This window comes from Sprattus sprattus (assembly GCF_963457725.1).
Source record: "Sprattus sprattus genome assembly, chromosome: 17".
In the NCBI taxonomy this organism is placed as follows: domain Eukaryota; kingdom Metazoa; phylum Chordata; class Actinopteri; order Clupeiformes; family Clupeidae; genus Sprattus; species Sprattus sprattus.
In genome coordinates, this window is record NC_137915.1 from 11,552,206 (window position 1) to 11,576,873 (window position 24,668).

Genomic DNA, 24,668 nt, shown 5'->3' on the forward strand with positions numbered 1-24,668 from the left:
TTATTGAGAAGTGTGCATCACTTTAAACAGAGGACACAAATTTAGAAATCTCAGCTCTCAGAGTGAAGCACAGAACTGGAGCCATGGGGGCGGAATTTGGACTGGTCTTCAGAACAGGAGGGTGGGTGCTTCAAAGGCTGTGAAGAGTTGCCATGTATAAATGCAGGGTAGCAACTGCCCAGTGTCAGGGGGGTATGCAGCAACAATTTTGGCGCCATTAGTAACAATTTACTAATATATATTTTTTTACCATCGCTTTGGCGCTCCCATGGTGCCCCTATGCGCCGCATACAGCGCATACTCACTTTTTGCGCCACTGTATAAATGTATAAAAACTATGTTAAACGGAATACACATCTAATACAGATAATCATGTGATAAAATGTTCATAAATGTCCAAAAAATGTAATGATGGTCTGACTACAGACAAAACATATTTTACTGAATTACAGACTATTGCTCAACCATGTTGAGTGTCACACAAATGTACACCGTACACCCATTCACAATTCACAGCTCACACTTCTACTGACATCTCACCAATGGTAAAATACTTTTGTTCGCAATCATAAAGAGCAAGGTACTGTACAAAAAATATTAGTTTGACAGTTACGCAATAAAATGACTATTGTTGACTAGTCAAGAAAAGGACTATGGTATCATGTGAAAACCTCATCACAGTGTTGTTACAAGACATGTTTACATTACAATCTCTTATAATAAAACTAGAAAAGATTATGGCAAGAATCTTGTACACACAAAAGGAAACAAGCAATGCTAGCCATCGTTGTAAACGAAGGAAGACATGGAGGTAATGAAATTGTAAGAACAAATTTAAAGAATGTCTTCCCACAGTCATTCAATCCATGGCATACTGAAGCACGTACCCAGTTCACACAAACATGCTGTGCTGGTGCTGTATCAAGGATCCATCTTTATGCATCCTTAACATTCAGACTCAACCCCTCAGTGCCCTTCTGAGGTTTCTATAACTCTACAGTAATGTTTCCTATGAAAAATTAAATGCTGAACTAATGCTGAATTATGCATTTCCTAATGACACAATCAAAGGACAAAATGTGAAAATGCAAAAATCTATTGTAGGCCTATATTATACGTATATACAGACCCGTCATGGAAGGACTGCATGACTCTTTCATATAAGATAACCATTTTGCGCTTAATTCAGTTAAAATTAATGACAAGAATATACTATACTAGAGAGAAAATTCAAAAAGTGATTTGATTTGATAAAGGGCAATCTGGTATCTGTCTAAAATTTAACCAACACGCTGATTCTCGTATGCATGCCTTTTGGAATTGTGATTTTTTTTTTTAAGAAATTGGAGGATATTGGGAGGGGGCTATCAAAACATATAGATACAAAGTAATATCTACTCCAAAAACATGTATTTTTTTTCAAGATAAAGAGGGAATAAGATACCCACCCAGTTGGCAGATACTTTTCTGTTCTTTAATCTTTAAAACATTGATTTTGCAAAACTGGAAGAATAAAGAGGCACTTGCATTAGAACATTTGAAAGCCTCAATAAAATACTATTTGAGCATTGAAAAAGCGAATAGTTTGTGCCTGTGGACAACCCTACTCCTCTAAAACCACCTTGCCCCATTCCTATCCTCATGTTGTCAGCGGTCAGATGGGGCCACCTATGTAGTATTTCAGAGGACGAAAATGAAAAGAAACAATGAAGGTCTGGGAGCAGGGGGTAAGTGAGTTGGGGAGGGATTGGGATAGGGGGCTTGATGGGAGGAACAGGAACAGATGTGGCCACCTATGTAGTATGATGGGGGAAGCATGAATTACTACAAGATAGCTTAAAACAATGGGTTTGTTCGTAAAACTGAATGCTTCCTTAAATTATTTCTGATTATTGTAATTCCTGGTACCCTTTCATAAAAATAAAAAGGAGAGTGCACAAGAGGTCCTCGCTATGACCTTAGATGAGATTAAAAAAGTGGAATGGTCTCAACTTCACTCCGCTGTATCTTTTCAACCTTATAAGACGTTACAGGAAAAGACTCTGTGCTGTTTTAATGGCAAAGGGAAGTTTTACAAATGATTAAATGCAAGGGGATAATAATTTTAGCATATGCAGTTGGGTTAAAAATTATTATTTCTTGATTAGGTGTTTTTTTATTCTTAGAATAAATTGACCAGAGAGCTACAGTATGAGGGTTGGATTGTGTCTCAGTATTTTAGTGTGAGACTAAGCTAATTTATTCATCTTTACCAGGGGTGCCAATAATTGTGGAGGAGACAGTACACGCACATCATGTATACATCTATCTACAGAATACACATTTAATACAGATAATAATGTAATAAAATACATGACAATAATCTACTGAATAATAGACTATTGCTAATCCATATCATCAAAAAGTGGTAACATCAAAAATGTAAATACAAAGGTCAATTCAGATATAGATTTACCTAAGACACAGTGATTTCAAAGTATGTGTCAAAGTAACAGGGAAGACTGTCTGCTGTTCAGTTAAATGAGGATATCAGAGTTAACCGCTGACAACATGAGGATAGAAATGGGGTGAGTAGGGTTGTCCACAGGCACAAACTATTATTTTTTTCATGTTGCAGTGCACTACAATAACTGGCAAGTTAGGGCTGAGGTAAAAGAAAAAGAAAAATTATAGTAATATTGTAGGTATTTCTTTTTTGTTTTGCAATGGAACCTTTCAGGATGCATTTTCTGATCTCTGGTACTCACTAACTAAAAACATGCTCTTTTATTTGAGAGAAGAGGGGGTACAAGCACATAACTGACAAATATTTAGTAGGTCCAAGAACACTTACCACTTTAACAATTAACCACCACTTCAACATTATCCTTGCTGGGAAGTCTGAGTCTGCCTCTCTGAACAGGGATCCAGACCTTCATGTAAGAACAATGGAAGCAAAAGAAAAAAATGACCAATCACAATCATAATTACCTTGTAGAATATTATTAGGAGCATCCTGTACACAAGCCCTGAAGGAAAACGAATGCAGTATCTTCAGACTTTACAAAACTTTAACACAAGGGTAATACATATAGATAACTGCAATGACTGCAAGTTGTCTAAGGCAAAGGAGGAGGTTCATACTGTTATGCTATTGCAGGTGGAGTCTCGGCTGAACAGCTGAGATGAAATGACCTTTTCATATGCATCATCACGTAGAACATCATTACTCCTCACAAGCTGTGTTCCTCAATCAGACAAAGGCACTCAGCAGGAATTTCACAGGTTATCTTTGTTCTAAAGGTCAATCGCAAGGAAACAAGACTGAGCAGTGCAGAGCAGTGTCTCAATCAACCTTAGATATCTACAATTCCCAACCAAACACTTAAGTGGGCTTCGTAGTTCTTGGGCTTCTGAATTCATTGTCATGACTTTCCCTAATGTACCTCAGCATATAGCATATAACAAGAAAATGATTTTCATTAAAATAGCAAAATATATTTTTCTATGAAGAGGGTAATTTAGTTCATTTTCATAATCATTATCATAACCATGAACTTAGTAACTTTGCAATTAAAGAACATTTCAAAAGAAAAATTTACCAAGAACATCCTGATCTGATCCTGATCCTGCAACTTCCATCCAAATGTTATGACAGTTTCCTCTAAGCAATTCACAATTAATGAAGTAATGAAAGTTTGGCTTAAGTCATGGGATGTTAATGAGAGATGTCTAAGCACTCATCAATGATGGTACTTTGGCCTTGTTTCCCCCAACCTGTTTCTTTAGCTATACTTAACCAGGTCACATTTATGCTACTTCCACTACTGTATTACTCTTCTATGGGTAAGAGTCTAACGAAACTGGCCATTGCAAACAGTGACCTTAGACCAAAGGATTCAATAGTGCATGATGGGTCTACAAAACTGGAACAAGTTCAGTGAACTACACAAGATGTCCTACTCAGTCAAAGGAAGGCGGCAAGTAGATATTTCACAGGGCTATCTTTATCCTTAAGTCTGAAGGTAGAATAACAATACTGCACTGGCAGGATGGGACAATGTGAAGTGTGAATACCAGCTGGCAGCTGACTGACCTTGGCTATTCCTTGATTCACTTCTGGAACACATTTCACATACATTCTTTATCAAGTTGATGACAAACAAAACACTTGAAAGTGAAAGCAGTCAAACTATGATCTTGTTTGTCTGAAACACATCACTCAAAATTAAATTTCAGAGTGTGACTCATCTGAATCAAGAAGCTATTGAAAAGACCCTTATTTGTCCATATAACCAGCCATCATACCGTCAAAATGAAATGAAGTTCTTGTTGTCTTCCTGCCATTCTGTTAGAAAGGCCAGAGACCTTAACCGATTGCGCATGCGCAGAGATCCGTTGCTCAGCTACAAGCACATCTCGTCATTTAGTCAGTTCGGTTTTAGCTGCTTGTCATTGACAGTTTAGTAGTATAAGTTAGAACTGTTTCATATTCGTTTCAGACATGTTTGTGCGTCACTGACGAACTGCAAGTCTGTGTTTATTTCCTATTATATAATGTATAATGTGTAATTCCATACTTTAATGACGTTAGTTTAGTTAGCAGTTAATATGTGGAGATGTTAGCTGTATGTCTGGCTACTCTGAACGAAGTTTAGTTGAATTGTTATTAATGTAAGTGAGTATGTTAGACCTTTGATATGTCATATGTGTAAGCTTTCTTGTATTATTATTTGTAGCGTGAGTGAGTTTTTCTATTCCTACCGTCAGTGTTGGGAGTAACGAGTTACAAAGTAACGGACGTTAGTAACGTCATTACTATTATTGGTAACGGAGTACAATAACGCATTATTCTCAAAATATTGGTAACGTCACTACTTTACTAGACCTCAGTAACGAGCTTTCCTGCGTTACCCAAGCTAACCCAATAAATGGATGAGACGGAGACAGGAGGGTTCAGCCAGTAGCGATATTCTCATTACTTTAACTTTGTTGCTCGAAAGGACAAAAATCTGCGTGTTAAATGCACTATGTGTCCAATTGAACAACATAAACACTCATACAGATAAATTAACAAGGATAGCAAAACCGATGTATAAGCATAGAATCAGAACGGCAGAAGGCAGGACGTCAGATCACAGTGACAGGCTGTTTTTTCTCATTAAATGTGAAGGTTGAGATATTCATTACATTTAATTCAGTCTTACTGGTGGTCCTTTTGTAATACCAACAGACACTTCGTTGTGGATAGGTAAAGCCTATGTACTGTTCTCACTACGTGTTTAGCATTACATCGCATACGTTTCTGGATAACAGCTGTTGCCATTTCCACGAGACGAACATTTGAATGATGTCAAAGTAAAAGTCCAATAATATACTGTGTTCGTTTCCATAACAACAATACAAGCAATATACATTTGCAGACCTGAATAAGCAGAGGGCAGAACAGCCAAGGGTGCCAATAATTGTGGAGGGCACTGTATTTGGAAATCTATGTTGAGTGACTTTGAGTATGAGCTTTTCTCTTAACCCACTACAGCGATTCCTACAGCAAGCTGGTTTTGTTCTCAGGAGTATGCCCCCATTTGGTTTAGTGGGGTCTCATGTTTCCAAAAGCCTGTTTTTGGCCTATTTTTAATGTTACTGCTGATTGACCCACCTGAATGTCCCCACCATACATGGCCACTTGTATCCTGTTTGTGGATTTTAAAGTGAGGCATATTTCTTTGGTAAGACAGGTAGGACAGGGTTAATGTCCGTTCAAGTGGATGGCTGAGTTTTATATGCCCTATTGTTTTACATGTTTACAATTGCAATACACTATGAAAGGCTAAGAGATGCCCTTTATAGAAAATTGAAAATAAAGTGATGAAAGGGCCATGATGTTTGCCCAGCTTTGCGGTAAATTTGGACATTTGCTTAAAAAAATGGAAAGTAAAGTAACTAGTAGTGAAGTTACTTTTCAAATGCAGTAACTAGTAAAGTAATCTAGTTACAATTTTCGGAAGTAACTTGTAACTAGTTACTTTTTCTGAGTAACTACCCCAACACTGCCTACCGTGAGGACGCACGTTAATGGCAGTTGAGTTATAATTAGAGATTACCAAAGCGGATTTAAATGACCAGTAGATGGCGGTATAGTCACAAAGTAATCACCACTATTTACTGTCATAACCTATTTGCTGTGTGACAGAGATATGTATATATTAAGCCTTTATGTTAATGTTATTTATGTATACTAATGTATAATTTGTACTTCATTTCTTTGATAGACCACAAACACAAACATAACAAAAATACAAAGATAAAGATCCTTGAGAATGCATTCCAACTCCAGAGGTGTTCTTACCGACACACCAGGGCGACACCACCATATCTACCCTAGAACCTATACAGTCCTTTATTCACACCGTTTAGTTAGTTTTACACATTCAATGTAGCTTTAAAAATCACTATAAAGAAAGAACTTGGCGGATAGCAAATGATATTGGGCCTTTCCGGAACCAGCCCCTCCACACTTTGAAGGGCACTCTTTATTAAGGGATAGGGTGTGTTACAGTGGCAAACTTTGAGATGGAGAGAAGAGCTTGATCACAATTGTGGATATAATGAACATGGTAAATATTTAAATACCACAAAACATTTTTGGGAGACCCCAGAAAATGTACAATTTGTCTTTAAATGTTGAGATATGTGTTGGGGCAGCATTTCACATGATTTACTTCATAGTTCCAAACTCACTCTGTATCACATACACCCCATATGTTATACCATACTATTACATTGGAGTTCAACCATGACAAAGCTGACATTGATGTAAACTTACTGAGAAGGATGAGGAGATGGAGCAGGCCAAGAGGAACCAGCAGAGGGTGGTGGATACCCTGCAGAGCGTCCTGGAGTCTGAGACTCACAGAAATGAGGCTCTCAGGCTGAAGAAGATGGAGGGAGACCTCAATGAGATGGAGATCCAGCTCAGACAGGCCAACAGTCAGGCAGAAGCAGCTCAAGGGTCTCCACAGGCATCTGAAGGTATATAGCAGTATATAATGTCAGTCATGGCTGTAGATGCAAATAGCCTATGTCCTTGTGAATTTACGATTTCTAAAATGTATGCATCATAGGACTCTCAAGAGAACATCAGAGGCTGTACATTTCCCATTATTCACCACTAATTTTATTCAGACATACTAGAGTGATCTTTTACTTAATTTCATGACTAATGATGATTTTCAGGAGGAACTAGACAACAGCAACTTGGGTTAGTACCGGAAGCTGCAGCATGAGCTGGATGAGGCTGTGTGGGGCACGAATGGACGCGATGAACTGGAGATTTTCCCGTTGCAATGCCTTCCTTAATAAACAATAATGATCATACACCACCATTGCACTAAACAACCAGACTCAAACAAAGACATAATGTATTAATTAGCCTATTAAGTATTGTATTGTATTAATTAGCCTGCTGTTTACCTGTGCTGCTAGTTGTAGTCGGAGATTACAGGGGAAACGTTTGTTTACTGCTGTAAGTGTTTTATATAATATAATATATGGGCTGCGGTGATGAGCACATGAATGGCAACTTGATTTTGCCCAAGGATTAATTCTCCACACTGGTTACACCGAGTTCAAATTACAGCCTCATAACTTTGCTCCGGTAGTTACATCTGATCTTTCCGTTTGCATCACCGTTCTCTCTCTCTGTCTCTCTCTCTCTCTCTCTCTTTCGCTCTCTCTCTTTCTCTCTCTCCCTCTGTCGCTCTACCACACCCACCCTATAGCCCACGTGTCGCTTCATTATACATTATAGGAGCCGTACCATTATACAACTCTGCATTAACATAAAATGGGGTTCCGGGATTAATATGTGACCTGGAACAATAGTGCTAACATTTTGATTGACGTCGGCGTATTAATTGCAGTGGGACAATAAAAAACACTTTCCCGGAGATAATGTAGTGGACGATACAAAGGTTGGTGATTCAGTAGGGTGAATTCAGGTATATTGGGACGTCAGGTATTTTGGGACAGGAGGAAAAAGGATCTTATTTCTTTACTTCTGCCTTGATAAGGCTATGGTAAAGTTAGGGGTGCTAATACATTGCTTAAGAAGCATTTAACTAAAGTGACATGACATAAGGTAGGTGACATAACACAGGGGGTTGTGGTCAGCATTACACAGGAAGTTGACCCAGAAAAACAAGAGGTGAGAAAATGACATGTGCTTTAGGTGCATTTTAATATAAGGCTATAAAATGTATATGCTTCATTTAATGTGGACACCAATGTTTAGCAAATATCACTTTTTTGAAATTATGTTTATATTCATTTCATTTGAAGATGCGTCCCAAATGACCAAACATGGTATGGTAAATTGGGACAGCATGTTTCAGGTAATTTCAGTCAATAGTTTAGTCATAAATAACCTGATTAAAAGTGAAAAAGTCACTTTTATAACAACACAAAACCTAAGTGATATATCCTAGGCAATTTTTTGCGGAAGGAATTAGAGGCTAAGGCTGCTAACCGTCATTGCAGGAGTACAGAGAACTGGAAAGGGCAGGCAACAGACCTAAGCTCCGTTATCTTGCCAGGGCTTGTAATGTCCCAAAATCCACCCTCCAAGTCAAAAGATAACACATGCTGCACAACCTTAATGATATATTTAAGGTTAACAAATCCATTCCAATGTTTTTTTTTTAAGTTTAATTATTGTCCCAAATTATACCTGAATCCACCCTACAAGTGGTAATAAAGAAAGCTGATCCACCAAAATTGCATAGTAGGACATTTGTCTTCATTTTTGGAACAGCCCAGCATCAGGTCAATGAGATGAGAACCAAGAGCCGTGATGCAGGTGCCAAGGTTAGTTCACACACTAACAAAAAATACGATATCAATGTTTTTCATTGAAAAAATCCATTGATATCGCATGGCACGTATCTGCATACTGAGCAGATGGGTCTATGGTTAACACTAGAACGGCCAAGCAATCCACACCAGATTAGAACAATAAACCTGTGCTGTGTGCACAGGTTCATCTCAGTTGCACAGCATCTGCTGTACAAAATGCATTCTTAAGAAAAAAATACTATACTCCAGGGACAGAGTCTGTCTGTTTGCATGTAAATGTTCAGTGATCATGGCCATCAGCATGTAAGCAAAGTAAAAACATCAAAGTCCTCACCACCCAAATTAGGTCTTTATGACACCAGCTAATCCCACTGTCAAATCATGTAGGCCTACCACAGAGATTTTTTTCTATATAAATTGTAAAATCAGTCCTGAAGTCTATTTTTTTTATAGGACATTAAAGTACCATTATCTATAGGACTACTTGAATAACCCTATCTGAAGATAGGGATGGTAATAAACCATTCATCAATCAATGATGAACCCTCGGCTAAAACTCAGACTTTAAACTGAGGCATAACCTTTTATCTGACAAAAAAATCACAGATCTGTGTTCTTGCTCCCAGCAGCTTTTCAGCCAATCACAACCAAAACTAGTGCGCAGCGGAGGGGTGTTGTTTCGTCCCGAAGGGATTTATTTTTGGATAATGACCGACGGGCAATACATTATCCCTTATGTATAATCTGTTTTAATCAAACAAGTAATTTACTATTCTATAAATATGTATCTTGATCAGGCAAACAGGTTATCAAGACCGAATGATTTCTGTTAAGAAAAAAATGTTCTTCAAGTAAATAGAACTTTTAAGTTTCAGGTGTTGCGTAGCAACCCATTACTTGCTGACTTAAAATTACAATGAGTCGGTTACGTTACGTGAATGACTGGACTACTTGGCGGAATGATATGAAAGATGTGAATCGATATCAATATTCTTTTATCAGGAAATATTCACCGGCGAACGTTGGGATGGCCCATTCAAATAAACTGTACTTTTTGGGACATTCTGAAGAGCCGTGTAATAAATGCAAATTATATCATTTCTTTTTCGTATTTCCCTTGCAGAAAGGTCATGATGAACAGTGAAGCTCTGACTTGGACCTTTCCAAAGAGCATATCTGTGGTTGTGTGGCAGAAGTCTGAAGCTCTTGTGTGGCAGAAGCTCTGGCTCCAGAACCGTTTGAGACCTCGGTGGGCCTATTGATGTGAAATGCACCAAAATCTAACACTTCTAATGCTGTTTTCTGTAAGTCATCCATAGCACTGTAGTCTTTTGCTACAAGACCTTTATGGAAGGAACATCATCTGCTGCCACTCCAATTCAGTGAACATCAATGTCTAGCTGTCATTCTCAATCACAATGTGGAGGTCAGCAAGAATTTCACAGGGTTATCTTTGAACTCAAGGACAAAGAAAGGGAAACAAATGTACAGTAAACTTGACAGCTGACATTTGCATTGCCATTGAGACAGTTACTCCAAAGACAGCAACAGACCACAACGTTTGTCCTGTCTTTGGCTCACAGCCAAAGACTCCAGAGCCAACAATAACTAGTTGATATCTCACCATCTAGCTAGCTTCACACACACACTATACTTATAATAAAAAATTCTAACATATTTCAAATGAATCTTGCTCCAATATTTAGTCTAGCTCAGCTACTATGTTGAACATGTTTTTGGTTCAGTTACACCTTTACGGGACATCTTGACAACCACCACCTAATAGAAGTTACTCAGCTGTCACTTATTGAGTTCTATCTAGTCCTCACTGAGCACAGCTACTTGAGATTGCCTTACACGTCACTATTTAAACCATTATGCAACACTATGTACTGACCCTTCAGAGGATATCTAACTCTTCTGTCCTCAAGTGAAAAAATATACTACACTCCACCTGTGACCTTAACCTTCAAGCAACTCCCTTCAGACCCGAGGCAACATTAATGGAAGAGGTGCTACATGCTGTTCTTCTAAATCAAAGTCAGGCAGAGTGTAGGAATCTCACAGTGCTATGTGGCGAAGTGAGAAGACGTGAGAATGAATGTGTCAACGAGACAGTGCAAGGTGATGCTTTGTCATCATATGGCAGCTGACTGACCCTGGCCTGACTAGAGTCACACAGACACCAGATAGGCTTTGTTATGGGCCACACATTTAAGCACATGAGACCACAAGAAAACACTCATTTACAACACCAAAAGAATTTCAGATGGAGCAATTTTCCATATAGATCACTGGCAGATTAACTATGTCCATCTTTTAGGGCAGAGATGCTTTACAAAGACTCAAAAACAAAAAAGTTTTTTTATTGCATTTACATTGTTTTTTAATACAGATACCACTGAACTGAAAATGTTCAGCATCAAAATCAGATCGCTTTGGGTACACATACTACATTTCCTGAAGAAAATTGACCGGGCCAGCTTAATCTAAATACAACATACTAGTATGGGTAGTTCTTAACAAATAAAAAAATAAATTCATCCAGTAGCCATATCTCTAGTGTGTCATTCCAGGTGCTATGTATAATGGATCTCCAATAGGAGTAAGGACAGCTAGGTTTAACTATTTACTTTTATGGATTGGAGCATTGACACAATACTTATGGACCTACTTCTCCACTGATGTTGTTCCCAATCACACTCACCAAACAGACAAGAAGAAGAAGAAGAAGAAAGGTTATTCCTTCCAGACTGTGTCCACTCTCCAACGGGTTAGTATGACTTACTAGTTCATGTATAATGTTTCTGTATCTGCTCATTATGCATTATATACAAGGTCAGTGATTACTGTTTTATTATCGTCGTTCTAAACCTGTGAAAGACATACTCATGCTGTTCCGAACTCTCATTAAGCAAATACAAAATATCTTACAACAGGAGAACCTGAACAAGCTGATGACCAACTTGAGGTCGACTGACCCCCACTTTGTGCGCTGCATCATCCCCAATGAGACTAAGACTCCTGGGGCCATGGAAAATCCTTTGGTCATGCACTAGCTGCGCTCTAACGGTGTGCTGGAAGGCATCAGGATCTGCAGAAAGGGCTTCCCCAACAGGATCCAGTATCCAGACTTTAAACAGAGGTAAAATCTGTAATTTTTTTGTCCTGACTATATGATAACACTAAGAGGACATATCAAACAGACCATTTAACTATTATTTCAGATATATTCTTTCGTGGACAGCAAGAAAGGAGCAGAGAAACTGCTGGGATCTCTAGATAATGACCATTAGCAGTACAGATTTGACCACACAAAGGTGTTTCATTGTATAATGTTCCTATACACATCTTCAATAATATAGTAGTACGTTTTGTTCAGCCTAATGGAACTCTAAACGCCCAAACTGTTGATTTTAAGGTGTTCTTCAAAGCCGGTCTCCTGGGTGCCCTTGAGGAGCTGAGAGACGACCGTCTAGCTCTCATCATGACTGGTATCCAATCAGGTAGTAGTAGTCTTCTGGCAAGAGTTGAATTCCAGAAGATTGTTGCATGCAGGTAAATTAGTTTCCTAATTAAATGGGAGTGTTATACGACCTAACTAAGTGTCCACTTCTGGAAAATATCATAAAATGCATTTGTTTTTCTACGTATATTGTTTTTCTATAACTGCATGTATACATTATTGCAAAAATTGGAATTGACTACTGATGTTTTCAAACATATATTGCCTAACCGATGGCTCAGTCAATGCATACTCACACACTTCTATAAATACAGAATATGGGTAGTTTAGTTTTTACCAATTTTAATTTCTCAAAATCATCAACCGTCTTCGGTTCAAAGTGATTACAACCACTTGTGTAATGTTAAATGGCTTCACGTAGATATAAACTACCATGAGAGAAATAATTGGAAATTGACAGAGCAAGGCCTCACTCTGATATCAATGCAATGTTAGCGAATATTGCTCATGCTTTAGTCTGCACTCCTCGTCCGAAGCCAAATCTATTCTTGAGGTTCCAACAGTTTTCAAAAGCAATTTGGCTTTAAATGTGAGTAGTCGATCCCTTTTAGCTCCGGCATTGGTCTCACATTATTTAACATTTCACCTTTCAATTGAAAGTCCTGTTTCAGGCTCTCGCACGCCCCCTTCATTGAGGGAGAGGTACTGTTTGCCTCCCTTCAGTGCTTTTTCACTGCGTGTTTATGTCAGATCAGCAAGACTAAATAGGTTCTACACAAATGTGAAATACCTATTCTATGGATAGAAAGGACATATAATACAAGTGTCCACAAATACTACAGTGGTGCAAACAATGAGAAAGCAAAAGGCATGCGCTCAACCCAGTTAGTGAGGCATTGCACAATCTGAGATGAGGCGCTGCGCTTAACCCGTTCGGCAATTTCATTGGTAAAATGAAAGCTTCATGTCGCCAAAAAAGGGGCACTGTCACAGAATGTGTTTTTTTGGCGGCATTAAGCTTGTGCGGCATTAAGCTCGGGAAAAATCCATAAATGTGCTGCGTCATTGTTTAAGCCACGGCGGGGAAAAAGTAGTGGTTTATAGTCCGGAAATGACGGTACTTAAATAAGCCTATCCGATTAAAGAGACGGCAAAAAATCATTCATCAATCAAAAACTCATCAACTGCAAAACTCCCACTCTAACCTGAGGAATAGCCTTTTATCTGACCAGCTAGACTAGCTGCTACCAGCAGCTTTTCAGCCAATCACAATCTAAATTGCTGGGCAGCAATTCACCTTGATAACATGTTTGCCTGATCAAGATACATATGTAGATACAAGATACGTATGATTTAAACAGATTATACATGCAAAGCATATCTTTCTTTTCCATATTTCCCTTGCAGAAAGGTCATGATGAAGAGTGAAGCTCAGACTTGGACCTTTCCAAAGAGCATGTCTGCCTTTTCTGCCTCCTTTTAGCTGTTCTGTGTTACAGTACATTTAATAAAATGCTTGTCAAAAATATCATTCTGGTTGTCATATTTTAGTGAATGCTAGCACCTGATTAGTTGTTGATGGGAAAACCATAAAATAATACATATTTTGCTTCAAAGCAATACAGCAACTATAAAAGCAAGCAGATAATTAGCCAGCACAAGGCAATTGGCACAATGGCAGAAGTATCTAAAAGCCTCTTAAAGGAGCTTATTTTTGAAAAATGTAAAACTGCATTATGTACATGTTACTAATACTAGAACTGTTGCCAGGAACATTTTCAGAAGAGAAGCTAGAGAGGCTGGACTAACTAACTTGGGGGACTGAACGAAATTGGCTGAAAATCTCTGAAGAATCGTTACTTTTAACATAAACATTAATGTTCTTTAGTCACTGACATCACTAGGTGCTCAAAAGATTACCTTCAAACTAAGAACTTTGAAACATGGCACTGAAATACCTTGCTACTTTACAAATCAAAAAAACGCACAAACATCCGCCTCCGTTGAAAACTGACATTATAACAAAGCTTAAATAATTTAGTGAAAAGACTGCATCACTTTGATGTTTAAACAGAGGATAGAAATGTAGAAATCTCACAGTGAAGCACAGACCTGGAGCCATGGGGGAGGGATTTGGACTGGGCTTCAGAACAGGCGAATGGGTTCTTCAAAGGCTGTGAAGAGTTGGAAAAGTATAAATGTATAAAGACTATTTTCTACAGAATACACATCTAATACAAATAATCATGTGATAAAATACATGACCATAAATGTCCAAAGAATAAAATGATGTCTGACAACAAACATAATATTTTACTGAATAATAGACTATTGCTAAACCATGTGCATATGTATCTGCCAGAGTGGCACAATTAAACACACCCATTCACAATTCACAGCTCACACTTCAACTGACATCTTACCAATGGTAAAATACTTTTGCAATCAGAAAGAGGAAGGGACTGTATATTCATTTGAAAATATAACAAAAAATACATGTGTTTGACAGTTACGTAATAAAATGTACGTAATACTATTTCTGACTATAGTCAATAATAGGACTATAGTGCATATTAAAACCTAACCACAATATTGTTACAAGAAATGTTTACATTCAAATATCTTATAATAAAACTTGAAAAACAACTCAAAAACAACTAATCTCACTAAAGGCTACTGTACGTCATTGAATTATAATTCGATTCAGTGCAGAGGCTGGTTGGCAATCCACCGCTGTATAATACAATGAACGGTTTTGGTGTAGCGTGTTTAGCTCAGTTGATTTAGCCAGTACCCTCCAGACTTACACCTTACATTACTTTTGGTTTGAAACTAATCCTAGGCAACCATTGCGGAAACACCATTACCTACGACTACTTCTCTAGTTAAGAACTTCTGGAGAGGCCACAGTGGGTCAGAGTTTAACAACGTATTTAGTCAGGTAGAATTGTCTAATACAGTTACATATTCAACGAATATAAGGTGAATAATCGAGGCTACAAGTGTAAAAGAAACATCCAAACATTCAAAGAATATGAACATACCTGGCTGCTCAGAAGAAGACTACACACAAAGGGCTCAGATACACATACGCGTCTTTTTTCAGGCAGAAACGCTTCAGTAACGCCTTGGCAAAGTGCGGCGGCCAAAACAGAAGCGGTGCGCTTCCCTGCCTTGCGCTGGAAAGTTGAGAATAGTTCAACTTTTAAACGCACCTAAACATCGCTTCAAAGACGCAACGCGTGGTGGAGAAGGGGCGCACGCTTTAAACGCGCCGTACCATAGGAATCAATGCATTTGCTCGCGTCCCGTTTTTACAAAAACGCGTATGTGTATCTGAGCCCAAAGAATGCAGGATTTACAGAATGCTCAGAGTCCTTTGACTATCTTCCCTTTAAATACCCATTAAGTCCTACATCTGGTATTATAATTAATCACATGGACAGTGGTATCTAGTGATGAGGATCACATATCAAAACAGACAAATGGATGGGGTTCTCGCCCACAGATGGGGTATGCCCCCTCCAGAATGAGATTACCTAAGAACCCACAGAGACCAGAATTATCATGTCACTGAAATCCATGTTAAGACTAATCTATGCTGCTGTAGGACCAGGACCACTCTACCACTCAAACTGAGACCATTCAAATAAGCCCAAACAAAGAAATCATTGTCCAATGCAATATCTCACTAAAATGCACTCTTAAATAAAGTTTCCTGTCCCCAATTTCACCCTTGCATGGAAAAGCACAGGGAGAAAGTCAGAGAGACAGAGGATAGAGAAAGGAGTCCCAGCAGAAGGGTGGGAAAATCAACCAATGGTACAGTGCAGTCCTGGAATGTTTGTTAGGGGCACCATAAACCAACACCTAACCCACACCAAATGAGTAATACCAAGTGGAAGAAGGCCATCTGTGGTTTTCCAATCCAAAGATTCCAATTCTACCTTACACAAATAACTGAACAATATTTAATGGGTTCAAGAACACTTACCACTTTTAGAATTAACAACCACTTCAACATTATCCTTGCTGGGAAGTCCTAGATGTCTTTCCTCTCTGATCAGGGATCCAAACCTTCATGTATAAGAACAATGAAAGAAAACATTAATCTACACAAAATAAGCAATCAGAATCAGAATCACCTTGTTGAATATCAGTAAGAGCATCCTGTACCAAAGCCCTGAAGGAAAACGAATGAAGTATCTTCAGACTTCAGACTATAACACAAGGGTTATACATATAGAGAAGTGTGGCACTGCAATGACTGCAAGTTGTCCGAGGCAAAGGAGGAGGTGAATACTGTAATTCTATTGCAGGAGGAGTCTCAACTGAACAGCTGAGATGAGATGACCTTTACATAAGCATCATCACTTGCTCCTCAAGCTCCTCACAAGCTATGTTCCTCAATCAAACAGAGGCACTCAGCAGGAATTTCACAAGTTATCTTTGTCATCAAGGACAATGGCAAGGAAACCATGCAGAGTAAACAAGACTGAGCAGAGAATCAGGTGTCACCATTGAGTCAACCTGAGATGTCTACAACTCCCAACCATACCCTAAAATGGGCTTCATAGTTCATCTGCTGATTCTGAATGAATTGTCATGACTTTCCCTCAGCATTATTTTGTATTAAAATAGACAAAGAACATTATAGAATTATATTTTTCTAAGAAGATGGTCATTTAATTAATTTTCAGAATTATAATCATAATCATGAACTTAATAACTTTGCAATTAGAACCAAGAACATCCTGATCTGATCCTGAAACTTCCATTCAAATGTTATGAAAAGAGAAAAGAGCTGGAGGAGAAAATGGTTTCTGTTCTCCAAGAAAAGAATGACCTGCAACTTTCAGTTCAGACTGTGAGTAAAGCTTATTTTCAGTGTTTATAACAATTGCTTAAACAATACATTTGTTTGTAGATGTTGTTGTTTATAGATGAAGGAAATATTTGTAAAATGAGCATTATGCTGCAATGGCCATTTTCACCTACAACAATCAATTACTGTTCACAGGAACAAGATGCTCTTGGTGATGCTGAGGAACGTTGTGAGGGTCTGATCAAGAACAAGATCCAGCTTGAGGCCAAAAGCAAAGAGCTGACTGAGAGACTGGAAGATGAGGAAGAGATGAATGCAGAGCTGACTGCTAAGAAGAGGAAGTTGGAAGATGAATGCTCTGAGCTCAAGAAGGACATTGATGATCTGGAGCTAACACTGGCTAAAGTGGAGAAAGAGAAACATGCCACTGAGAATAAGGTCAGTGCATGTGAAATAGGTGAAAGGTGATGGTAAGGGAACTCCCTATGCTAAAATGTTTCCATTCCTTTAGGTTAAAAACCTGAATGAGGAGATGGCAGCTCTTGATGAAATCATTGCCAAGCTGACCAAGGAGAAGAAAGCTCTACAGGAGGCTCATCAGCAAACGCTGGATGACCTTCAGAGTGAGGAGGACAAAGTCAACACTCTGCCTAAGGCCAAAGCCAAGCTGGAGCAGCAAGTTGATGATGTGTGTGTCCAGTTATCACCTTTTTGAATTCATTATGAATTGCGCTGGTGTCTGAAAATAAAAAAAATTAAATCCTCTCCTACTCTTTTTCAGCTTGAGGGCTCCCTGGAACAGGAAAAGAAGCTAAGGATGGATCTGGAAAGAGCTAAGAGGAAGCTTGAGGGTGACTTAAAGTTGACCCAAGAGAATGTGATGGACCTAGAGAATGATTAACAACAGCTAGAGGAAAGGATGAAAAAGTATGTTTTCCGGATGACCCATGAGACAAAACCAAAAACATTTTATTTCATTAATAAATATTCCAAAAAACAGTGTTTACTCTAAAGACGATGGAATCTTTTTTATTTTTTACCACAGAAAAGACTTTGATATGAGCCAGCTTACCAGCAAGATTGAAGATGAGCAAGCTATGGGAGCACAGCTCCAAAAGAAACGAAAGGAACTTCAGGTACAGAGGAAACAATTAGTGTACAAATTTAGTATAGAATAGGAAATTTCATCTGAACACATTTATGTCTTTTGAAAAAGGCCCGAATTGAGGAGCTAGAAGAGGAGCTGGAGGCTGAGAGAGCTGCCAGGGCCAAAGTGGAGAAGCAGCGGCCAGACCTGGCCAGAGAGCTGGAGGAGATCAGTGAGAGGCTGGAGGAGGCTGGAGGTGCCACTGCTGCCCAGATTGAAATGAACAAGAAGAGGGAGGCTGAGTTCCAGAAGTTACGCAGAGACCTTGAAGAGTCCATTCTGCAGCATGAGGCCACCGCTGCCACACTGAGGAAGAAGCAGGCAGACAGTGTAGCTGACCTCGGCGAGCAGATTGACAACCTTCAGAGAGTGAAACAAAAGCTTGAGAAGGAGAAGAGTGAACTCCGTCTGGAGCTGGATGATGTTGCCTCCAACATGGAGCAGGTTTCCAAAGCCAAGGTAAAGTATGACAACTTTCATGAACAATAGTGTTTATGTTTCAAGAATCCAGATGTTTTTTATCATTCTATTTTCATGAACAATTTTCTTTTTTCAGGGAAATTTGGAGAAAATGTGCAGGACCTTGGAGGATCAGATGAGTGAATATAGGACAAAGTATGAAGAAGCCCAGCGCGGCATCAATGATTTTTCTATGCAGAAAGCTAAGCTACAAACTGAAAATGGTACATAACAGTTAGCGTGACGTAACATGTTTAAACATGAACACTCTCATCATGCTATCATGACTAACTGTCAAGTCTCCATCAAACAGGGGAGCTTTCCCGGCAACTAGAAGAGAAGGATTCTCTTGTCTCTCAGCTAACTAGAAGCAAACAATCCTACACCCAACAGGTTGAAGACCTTAAAAGACAACTGGAGGAAGAAGTCAAGGTGTTTAGAAAACATGCTATAACATGAATTACATGAATGATGAACATACTGTTACAGCATAATGTAAGGTAAATATTAATGTATTCATTTTGGTTCTGAAAACTATTGACTTATTAGCTACTTCTATGATACATTTTCCCCGGGCTAAGAATGCGCTAGCCCATGCAGTGCAGTCTGCTCGCCATGATGCTGACCTCCTAAGGGAGCAGTTTGAGGAGGAGCAGGAGGCCAAGGCTGAGCTGCAGCGCAGTCTCTCCAAGGCCAACTCTGAGGTGGCTCAGTGGAGAACCAAGTACGAGACTGATGCCGTCCAGAAGACTGAGGAGCTGGAAGATGCCAAGTAAGGCCGCCTGACCTGGCGCTGTATAAACAGTTTAAAATCAAAAACTAGGCATGACTAGTAAGATCGTAATGCACACTTTCAATCTATTGTTACTCAGGAAAAAGATGGCTCAGCGTCTGCAAGATGCAGAGGAAGCTGTAGAGGCTGTTAATGCTAAATGCTCCTCCCTGGAGAAAACTAAGCATAGACTGCAGAATGAGATTGAAGGTCTCATGGTAGATGTGGAGAGATCAAATGCTGCTGCTGCTGCCCTGGACAAGAAGCAAAGAAACTTTGACAAGGTAACAAACCCATTTCTCCTGGCTTCCAACACATGTAATATTGCTGGGGAAAATATCATGTTCAATATTAAAATTTGATCAGGTCCTAGCAGAGTGGAAGCAGAAGTATGAGGAGTCTCAGACTGAGCTGGAGAGCTCCAAGAAAGAGGCCAGATCTCTTGGCACTGAGCTCTTCAAACTCAAGAACTCCTATGAGGAATCTCTGGATCACCTGGAGACCATGAAGAGGGAGAACAAAAACCTCCAAGGTCGGTATAGACATTAAATCTCAAGTGCATGAAAGGTGAAGTATTTAAATTTTTGTATATGAACACAGTTTTGCTTACCCCATAGAGGAAATATCTGATCTCACTGAGCAACTTGGTGAGATTGGCAAGAGCGTTCATGAACTTGAAAAGGTCAGAAAGCAACTTGAGCAAGAAAAGGCAGAGATTCAAACTGCTCTAGAGGAAGCAGAGGTATGTTAAAAAAAAATGGTCAGTTGGATTGCAATTGTTTCTTAGACTTGCTCAGGAACGTTCTATGTGCATAGCATAATGTGCGTATATATTTCAACAGGGTACTCTAGAGCATGAAGAGGGTAAGATCCTTAGAGCTCAGCTGGAGTTCAACCAGGTCAAAGCTGACATTGAACGTAAACTTACTGAGAAGGATGAAGAGATGGAGCAGGCCAAGAGGAACCAGCAGAGGGTGGTGGATACCCTGCAGAGCTCCCTGGAGTCTGAGACTCGCAGCAGGAATGAGGCTTTGAGGGTGAAGAAGAAAATGGTGGGAGACCTCAATGAGATGGAGATCCAGCTCAGCCAGGCCAATAGGCAGGCATCTGAGGCCCAGAAGCAGCTCAAGGGTCTCCAGGGGCATCTGAAGGTTAAAAGGCAGTATATAACGTCAGTCATAACTGTAGATGCAAATATGTCCATGTGCATTTACTATTTCTAAAATGTATCCATCATAGGACTCCCAGCTTCATCTGGATGAAGCTGTCCGTGCTAACGATGATCTCAAAGAGAACACTGCAATTGTGGAGAGACGCAACAATCTGCTGCAGGCTGAACTGGATGAGCTGAGGTCCCTGGTGGAACAGACTGAGAGAGGCCGGAAACTGGCTGAACAGGAACTGCTTGACGTCAGCGAGAGGGTGCAGCTCCTGCACGCTCAGGTAAAATCCAAAACATGGTGGTTCTTTTGACTAATTCATACTGCGACACAGACTATCATGAACATTTTTGTTTTCCCACATAGAACACCAGCTTGCTGAACCAGAAAAAGAAGCTAGAGGGTGATACATCCCAGCTGCAGACTGAAGTGGAGGAGGCTGTGCAGGAGTGCAGGAATGCCGAGGAAAAAGCCAAGAAGGCCATCACCGATGCTGCAATGATGGCAGAGGAGCTGAAGAAGGAGCAGGATACCAGTGGTTACCTGTAGCGCATGAAGAAGAACATGGAGCAGACCATCAAGGACCTGCAGCATCGTCTGGATGAAGCTGAGCAAATCGCCATGAAGGGCGGCAAGAAGCAGATCCAGAAGCTAGAGTCCAGGGTGAGTGCTGTATTTGACTGATTTGAGTTTATGCTTTGTTCAGTAAGGATTTATTTTCAAAATACAGTTTTGACGTTTGGTGTCTACATAGGTGAGGGAGCTTGAAAATGAGGTTGAGATTGAACAACGGAAGGCCGGTGATTCTGTCAAGGGGATCCGTAAATATGAGAGACGCATCAAGGAACTCACCTACCAGGTAAGTTCAATTTCATAAAATCATGAAATAATGTCTTGGTGTGTCTCACCTTCAAATTAAATAGATTAACAGTAATACAACGTGTACTTAAATCTTCATCTTCAGACTGAAGAAGACAAGAAGAATCTGCATCGTCTCCAGGACCTAGTGGACAAACTGCAGATGAAGGTCAAGTCCTACAAGAGAACAGCAGAGGAGGCTGTAAGTTTCCCATAATTCACCACTAAATTCATTCAGACATACAAAGATCTTTTACCTAATTCCGTGAATAATTATGTTTTCCAGGAGGAACAGGCCAATGGCAGCTTGGGCAAGTTCCGCAAGATGCAGCATGAGCTGGATGAGGCTGAGGAGAGAGCTGATATTGCTGAGTCTCAGGTCAACAAGATGAAAACCAAGAGCCGTGATGCAGGTGGCAAGGTAAATTCACACACTAGCATAAAATCCACTATCAATGTTTTTCATTGAAAATAAACATTGATATAGAATTGCAAATATATGCCTACTAAGCACATGGGTCTATGGTTAACACTAGAACGGCCACGCAATTCACACCACATAGAACAACAGTCTGTCTGTTTTGAGTTTGCATGTAAATGTTCAGTGATCATGGCCATCAGCATGCAAGCAAAGTAAAGCCATCAAACCCAAATTAGGTTTTTACGAAACCAGCTGGTCCACTGTCAAATCATGTGATCTTGAGATTTATTTCTATACAAACTGTAAAATCAGTCCTGAAATCTCATTATTTATAGGACATTGAAAGTCCTTAAGACTACTTAAATAAGCCAGTTTGATGTTAGAGATGGCAAAAATCATTCATTAATCAATGATGACCCCCTCGGCCATTAATGATAAAACTCCCACTCTAACCTGAGGCATAACCTTTTATCTGACAGAAAATTCACAGATCTATGTTCTTGCTACCAGCAGCTTTTTAGCCAATCACAACCGAAGCTAGTAGGCAGCAATCCACCTTGATAACCTGTTTGCCTGATCAAGATACATATTTATTGAATAGTAAATTACTTGTTTGATTAAAACAGATTATACATGCAAATCGTATATTTTCTTTCCCTTGCAGAAAGGTCATGATGAAGAGTGAAGCTCTGACTTGGACCTTTCCTAAGAGCATGTCTGCCTTAAAGTGATTCAGTTGTGCTTTTAGCTGTGCTGTGTTACAGTACATTTAATAAAATGCGTGACAAAAATATCATTCTGGTTGTCATGTTTTAGTGTATGCTATCACTTATTGATGAAAAAACATCGAATTGAAAATTTTTGCTTCAAAGTAATACATTTACTATTAAAAATGCAGATAATGAGCCAGCACAAGGCAGTTGGCATAATGGTAGAAGTATGTTTCTAAAAACCTGCATTATGATAAAATGCATTATGTACATGTTAATAATACTAGAACAATGACCAGGACACTTATCAGTGTACTAGCACCCTTGGGTTATAAGATATTCACCCTTTTGGTGAATTAGCTTAAATTCACACTGAAAAAAATCCAATGAAGAACTTATTTTGAACAAAATCACATCCCCCTAGAACTTCCTATGAACATAATGTACCTGAAGAGTGTTTAGGAACACACGGTGAGGAGGATGGGAAGAGAGGCAACTCACTTCATGTCTCCAATTTTACCATCAGATACCACTTCCATGTCAACAGTGTATTTTGAAGGCATGCCAAAAAAAAGACTTTGCTGTCATGTAACCAAAAATGTAAGCACCTGGACTTACCTATTGGGACTTTGTCCAGAACCGTGTTCTATGGTTTTATGGCTTTTTCGCAACAAACACTCAAGGTTGGAGTGGCATATAAATCAGGATGATTATACTGAAAATAACCTGATCTCCACTGATAGGAACCTTGTTAGGTACATGGCATCATTGACTCCATAAAATGCCAAGACATTTTAAATCACTCAACATGCACAGCGCTTACACAAATGACAGGTGATTGGCTGATGGAAATTGATAAAAAGAATATCGTGGGGGTAGTACTGCTAGATTTCAGTGATGCTTTTAATGTGGTTGGTTGATCACAAATATTATTATTGAAAAAAACTTGTGTGTTATGGTTTTGCCTTATCATGGATAGGAAGCTATCTATCCAATAGAACACACAGAGTTTTCTTTAATAGAAGCTTTCTATTCCACAAGAATTCCACAAGGAAGTTCGCTTAGCCCTTTGCTTTTTTCTATTTTTACTAATGATCTTCCACTTGCTCTTAAAAAAAGCCTGTGTATCGATGTATGCTGATAACAATATACATGTATGCACCAACAGTTAATTAAATCACTGCAACCCTCAACAAGTTGCAGACAGGAATAGAATGGGTCACTAGTAATAAACTAATCCTAAACATGTTAAAGACTAAGAGCATCTTATTTGGTACAAATCAGTCCTTGAGCTCGAGACCCCAGCTGAATGTGATGCTAAACAATGTAGTTGGTGAGCAAGTTGAAGAAACAAATCTTCTTGGTGTTTTATTAGATTGTAAATTGTCGTGGACAAGGCATTTAGATTCTCTTGTTGTATAGATTGGGAGGAATATATCTGTTATAAAGAGGTGGTCTGCATTTCTAACACCACACTTGACCAAACAAGTTGTGCAGACTCTTAGCACATCTACACGTTTGCCCAATGGTGTGGTCAGATGCTAGAAAGGAGGATCTAGGAAAAATGCAGCTGGCTCAGAACAAAAGCAGCTTGTCATGCACACTAAGGAAAAGTTGACGGCAGGCTGACAGCACCATTCCTTGTTTTTCTATATTGAAAATTCCTAATTGTTTGTATAGTCAACTCACATTCAGCTCTAAGATACATACCTACCCCACTAGACATGCCACCAGAGGTCACTACACAGTTCCTAAATCTAGAACACAATCAAAGCCCGGACCTGCGCCAGCCACGCCAACCGCGGTTCCCACTCTCACCGGAGTACTAATCTCTTACACCTGCATGTCACTCTCCTGCACCACACTCACATTCATGGGAGCACTGATCACTCACACCTGCGTCCTCACTCACCTGCACCACATTTACAGTCACCGAAGGACTAATCACCCACACCTGTCACAGCCCCTTAATATACCTCACTTTCCTTTCACGCGGTGTCTGGTATCGCACTTCCAAG

General features: G+C 39.4%; 1 pseudogene across 1 annotated transcript; it reads left to right on the forward strand.

The window, feature by feature from the left end:
* Positions 1–6,821: 6,821 nt before the first annotated feature.
* Positions 6,822–22,625, forward strand: LOC308378286 (myosin-7-like; annotated as a pseudogene). Its single transcript has 24 exons — positions 6,822–7,011; positions 11,547–11,605; positions 11,772–11,986; positions 12,039–12,152; positions 12,254–12,379; positions 17,094–17,165; positions 17,319–17,561; positions 17,635–17,811; positions 17,905–18,050; positions 18,169–18,259; positions 18,340–18,729; positions 18,827–18,953; positions 19,043–19,161; positions 19,305–19,501; positions 19,602–19,785; positions 19,868–20,033; positions 20,119–20,243; positions 20,344–20,652; positions 20,741–20,944; positions 21,028–21,324; positions 21,416–21,520; positions 21,626–21,721; positions 21,806–21,940; positions 22,605–22,625. The product of its transcript is annotated as a myosin-7-like (transcript).
* Positions 22,626–24,668: the final 2,043 nt, after the last annotated feature.